The sequence below is a fragment of the Colobus angolensis genome, unplaced genomic scaffold (assembly GCF_000951035.1).
Source record: "Colobus angolensis palliatus isolate OR3802 unplaced genomic scaffold, Cang.pa_1.0 Scaffold20, whole genome shotgun sequence".
Lineage (NCBI taxonomy): Eukaryota > Metazoa > Chordata > Mammalia > Primates > Cercopithecidae > Colobus > Colobus angolensis.
Window position 1 is genome coordinate 7,348,693 of NW_012115155.1, and position 6,236 is coordinate 7,354,928.

The following is a 6,236-nucleotide window of genomic DNA, read 5'->3' on the forward strand; positions in this document are numbered from 1 at the left end:
AGCCAGGATGGTCTTGATCTCCTGACCTCGTGATCTGCCCGTCTTGGCCTCCCAAAGTGCTGGGATTACAGGCTTGAGCCACCGCGCCTGGCCTGTCTGGAATATATTAAGCACTAAATGCATATTATATACAAGTATTGAATATGCATTATATAATATTATCAGGTACCATATCTTGAGCACCAAGTAGAAAGCTTTCTGCTAAGAAAATTTATATTCCACTTTTATGCTCCATAGAACCCCCATGAGGTAGGTACCCTTTTTACATTTTATAATACAAGAAACAGATGCTAGAGCACACAACCAGTAAACGGTCACGCTGGACTAGAAATCTAGAATTATCTGACTTCAAACCCAAGATCTTTCTAGTACTCCACGTTGCTTCTGCATGCAATTTCCTAATAGCTAAGTGACTTCTCTGTGTGTATGTGTGTCCATGTGCATGTGTAGGGAACAGTCTATAAGCTTATGTGTCTCTGTAAATAACATGAAATTGCTCCCAAGTGTTCTACATCCAAAGAATGATGTTCATGCCCAGAAGCACTTCTGCCAAACAGTTCATATATTGTAATTACAATGAGCAAATGTATTTGTCATTTTGGAATTCACTGTGTAGAATGATGGTGAAAGTAAATGCCTGTAAAACAAAATTTAATTAAACTTAATACAACCTACACAAATTTTTTAAAATAAAAACTAGTGAGAAAATTAATTTAGTCAACTATCTATAGTGTTCCTACATAAAGAAACCTGAAGGGCTTTGGCGCTAATATTCCAGGCATTGTATTACCATTTAAACAAGCAGAGCAATTATCACAAGAGTTGAACGTTACACATCAGTTAAAAAAATGTGACAGCCCATACAGCTTTTAGGTTATCCAAGGGAAATTATCAATTGGCTCATATATATGCTTTGTAAATGGACAAGCACAGCATAAATATATTGGGTAGTCTCTCTCTCTTGTTTGTTTCACACACACACACACACAGAGATTATTATGGATTTTTAAAAAATTGCCCCATATCTAGATGTTTTCCGTGCTATTTTCTTTTACTTAGGTTGCCAAATTTATTTGAATTATGTGTCCATTCTTCCTGCGCTTAAGCCCTACTCTTGAATATTCTAAGCATGACTTATGTAGCAGTGTAAGACGGCAAAACCTTGAGTTGGGTGTGGATGCCAAGATGTGGAGCTCCCTAGTCTTTAAGCATCCAAGCAGAGAAGCAGGGAAAGGAACAGCTGGGACCCATTTATCCCAGCATGCCATTCAAATATTATCATTTTCTAAAAAAGACAATGTAAAATAATTGGCAAAACGTTGATATATTCCGCACTAATGAACACTTATTTTTGTAATAGCAAGTTGCCACTCACTCACCCTTCCACCCTTTAGCCTAGAATTATATTGTCAGGGAAGCACCACATTGTACATTTGACTATGAGAATTCACAAATTTGTGTGAACTTCTATCAGTGTGACAGCTCGTCAAAGCAGAACCATGGCTAAATCAGCTAAACCTGGGAAGATAAAAGCAGGTAGCAGTGTAGCCGTGAAACCTGCCAGGTAACCGTCCCGTCCCGCTACTCCTTTCTCCGTAACAACCACCACTTTCAACTCCCATTCATTGAGTTGTGAATGTTTTCATGGTCGTCATTGTTGTTTCGCTATTAATTTATTTTTGGAAAATATATGTTATAATAATTCTAACTTTGAAAAAAATTGATGTTCTATGTTTGTTGGATACAAAGTTACATGTTTTTGCTTTTAATTGCTATTAAATCCATGGTTTATTTACCTCTTTTTCATTATTAATAATTGTTTAATATTTGATGATCATATTTCATTTTATGATTATAGATTGCAAAAAGTTTGACTTTATTTTTATCAATGTTTATTTTGATGAGTAATATAAATATATATAGGTACAGAAATGTACATGACTGACAAATATTGAGAATTGTAAAATTTATAAATGGAAAATAATCCTTTTTGTCCTATTTAACATCCGCTTGAAGTCTATTTTTTTCTGATGTAAATACTGAACCATGTACTTTTTGTTTTTAATTTTACTGCTATATTTTGTATTTCTCACAGTTGTACTTTTTATTTTGCTTTCTCAAATTTTTGAGTTACCTATTTATAGATGGTGTGACTGTGATTAATTTTCTGACTGCTTATATATTTAATTTTTTTAAATTTTAATGCTAATGTTGCTGGGTATATGATTGTGTTTCATTCAGTAATTTCAGTGTACATTTTGAAGTTATTGCCTAATTGTATTTTTACAAGAAATAGCATCATTCCTTTTCTTTTGGAAGTTTTCATTGCCCTCAATTTTTCAAAATGTCATCACACTATGCCTAGTTATTGGTCTTTTTTATGTAAATACTGTTTTGTACTATCAAGTGGCAACTTTCATCGCTTAATGACCAAAGTCTTTTATTTAACTTTAAAACATTTTCTAGGTTAAAATTTCTATTTCTATTCTTATCTATTGAATTCTCTCTCACAAATATCTTTGACTTTTTTGCCATGTTCTGAAAGAGTCTAAAGACGATGCACGTTACAAACTATTTTCTTTAATCTGTGTATTTCATTTGTGTGACTAAGTCTCAAACGTCAGTATTTCTAACTGATTCTTTTGCTTCACTGTCTGTGTATGACACAATAGTGTATTTACTCTCTCTGAGGATAAAAAACTTCCTTATTTTAAAATGCTTTTATTTGGTCTATTGACTCATTTTCCTCTCCTGATTATTTTTCCAGTAATTGTTCTTTTGTCTTGATTTTAGTTCCTACAAATGTTGGCTTTTGGGGGTATGTTTGCTTCCCTTTCTGTTCTGTGATCCTCTTCTCTCATCATGGTAGATACAAGCTATGATTATACATGATGACCTCTGGTGGGTTAAGCACTAGGTTAGAAGAGCTGTACTTAAAAGTGAGAATTGCCTGTTGCTTGTCATCTCAGTGTATGGTCTGTACGTATGAGTTATGTTACGATTTGCATGGAGATATGGCCCTGTCTCTCTATGGTGGGTAAATGTACCTTCTACAGGCCCCAGGTCCACATTCTGACTATTGCCTTAGGGGTATTTCTGCTCTCACCTCTACTGACCATGAGCTTGAGCTCCACAGGAACGATGGCAGTCTTCACCTCCAACTGGTGGACTTCTTGTTTTGCTGACTCATTTACAAGAGGTGTTTAAGATTCAGAAAGTCCTCAATATTTTGGTTTGCTAATGGTGTCCTTGTTGTTTTTCAGAAAATTATATGTTTTCATTTGCTCAACAGACTTTTTTTTAACAGAAAAACATATACAGACTTTTATACTCAACCTGCATTATTGATTCAATTATATATTTTTGTTTATGCCTTTCATGTACTTATTTGGGTTCTTTATCCCTGACCCCAGCAGTAACATTAAGTATCAGCTCTTTCATAAAATATTTTAATTCTACAAATCGTTCCACATTGGAAGCTCCCACGTCTCCACTTACAAAATGGGGATAATACCGCAAACTTCAGAGAGGCGGGAGGAATTTTACATTATATCTGCCATGTAAAAATAGTGACCCTCACCTAATGTAGCACCCAATAAATCTCAATTCTCTACGTCGAAGTTTTCCTACTTTTGCATGTACATACTGCTCACCACAGTTCAGTGTGAAATGCTTCCAGGAGCAGGGATTGCCCTTGAAAATTTTTTGTTAGCCCTGAAGCACCTAATGTAGAACATATACTTTAAAATGGCTAGGTGATTAAGCACATTATGTAGAAAGACATTGTTTTAGAAAGTGACTGTAAGTGCTGAATTTCCAGCACTCAAGGGATGACAGGACCAGCGGAGAGGAGCTGCTTTTTGCCATGCTTCTTGACAGTTTCCTGTGCAAATGCCTAACTCTGCCCTTTCTATTTTGCCCTTTTGTTCACTTTCTCTTTTATCTAAGTAATTGGGGAAACATATAATCAGACCTTCAATTTCTCTATCCTTTCACTTCTGGAAAGTGATGAAAGTACATGGGAAAGTTGAGATGTTTATCCAGGGGAAAAGGACAAGAGCACATGTGAAGATGGTGAGTCATTTTTTATCACTTGCCCTTATGAAAGATTGTCTGTGAGCAGAGCTTGCAATATAGAAAGCTTGCAGTTTGGATGTCAGAAAACATCTCTAATCGTGCTATTTCTTGAACTCTCTAAAGTATCAAAAAGGTTTGGCTTTAACTAACAGACAATTAGTCCCATACTACCTTACACAGTTATGATTAGTACACATAGTAGGAAGCCTAGGGTTAATGTAGATTTCGGACCCGTTGTGAACCTCTTTTTCTACTTCTATTCTGCAGTCAACATTGTTGGCTATACCTCAAAGCTTGTTCCTCTTTTGTTAATGGGTAACTTTTATTAAGAATGTTGCTTGTTGCTTGTTTTGTTGTTGTTGTTTATATTATAAGAAAAGTAAAGTCTGTGTTCATTTAGTCTTTCCTTTTTTTTTTTTTTTTTTTTAAGGTGGAGCCTCGCTCTTTTGCCCAGGCTAGAGTGCAGTGGTGTGCAATCTAGGCTCACTGCAACCTCCACCTCCCAGATTTAAACAGTTCTCCTGCCTCAGACTCCCAAGTAGCTGGAATTACAGTTGCCCACCACCACACCCAGCTAATTTTTGTATTTTTAGTAGAGATGGGCTTTCACCATGTTGGCCAGGCTGATTTTGAACTCCTGATCTCAAGTGATCTCCCAGCCTTGGCCTCCCAAAGTGCTGGGATTACAGGCGTGAGCCACTGCTGCCAGCCCATTTAGTCTTTCTTGAGTGAACAAAGTGTTTGTTTTCTCAGATCTTGTAGCAAGTTTGTTTTGAATTTCATTGGCCAGAATTTAGGCAAATTTTTTTTGTGAAACAACTATTGTTAATAGGATTATCTTTAGACCAATCAGGTGCCCATCTGAGCTCAGTTTCCCAAAAGGCACTGCTGTTACTTCATGTAGCTTAACCACAATGCCCACTAACCTCATAATGATGTCTCATTATTATCTTTGATTAATTTTTTTACTTGTAATTACAATGCCATTATTTCTGTTCTTTCTTACATGTACAACATAAATTTAAAATGCTAGTAAACCAAGCTTCAGAATTTTGTGGGAGTGTTTAGATAATGGCCAATTCTAAAATTCTTAAAGATCTGAGAGTGTGCAGGAATAAATATTTTAATTCAAAATTTAAATTCTCTGCAATTCCAATAAAATCTTCATTTTTATTACCATTCCAAAGGCAAACAGATACATGTCTTCTAATTAGGATCAAATATATTTTCTAGTTTTAGGCAATACATTTATAACACACAAACTTCACTCTCCTATGGAATGCAAAAATTAAACATCATTAACACAGTATTGTTGTTTAAGCTTGAGTTTTTTTTGAGACTGGGGAACTTGAATTTCATCGAGTTACATAAGCACTGAAGTATATTTTGGGTTATCTGAGATGGAGAAATGTTAAGAACTTTTGGGATTTGATGCTTACATAATGGTAAATCCAATATATCCCTTAATCCCTTGGTATTCTAAAAAATACAGTGCAGTACATGATGCAATAAGAGATTCTTGGATCTATAATCCTCAGACTTTTTCTAATGTTTTATTACTTCTTTCTAAATATATAACTGCTTGGTATTTTATGTGTTCTTTATCAATAAAGAAGTTTTTTGTTTTGAGTTTTTTTTTTGCTTTTATTTATTAATTACACAACTCCCCATCCCTCACAACCTGCCTGGGAATAAAATGTCTCAAGAAATATAGGAAGTTTGCCAAAGGAGTAGATATAACTAAATATATAATAATCTTCACTATTTTATTTATTTTTAAAATGTTGAGGACATTTCAACACACATATATTAAATATCTACTTTGTATTCAGTACAATTCTTGGCACTGAAAATATTTAATGTATAAGACTTGTGTCTTCCATAAAGGAGCTTGTAAACTACAGGTGGAAAAAATCGTGAACAGATATATGCATTATAGCAGTAAAAATAACATCTTACTACAGCAGTGAAAGTAAAAGTGTTAAGTCTAGCCTATATAATTAGGATTAAAAATTGCTTTTTCATGAGAGGTACATACCATCAACCTCAATGCTCTTAGAAATCATTATAGCCGGGCGCAGTGGCTCAAGCCTGTAATCCCAGCACTTTGGGAGGCCGAGACGGGCGGATCACGAGGTCAGGAGATCGAGACCATCCTG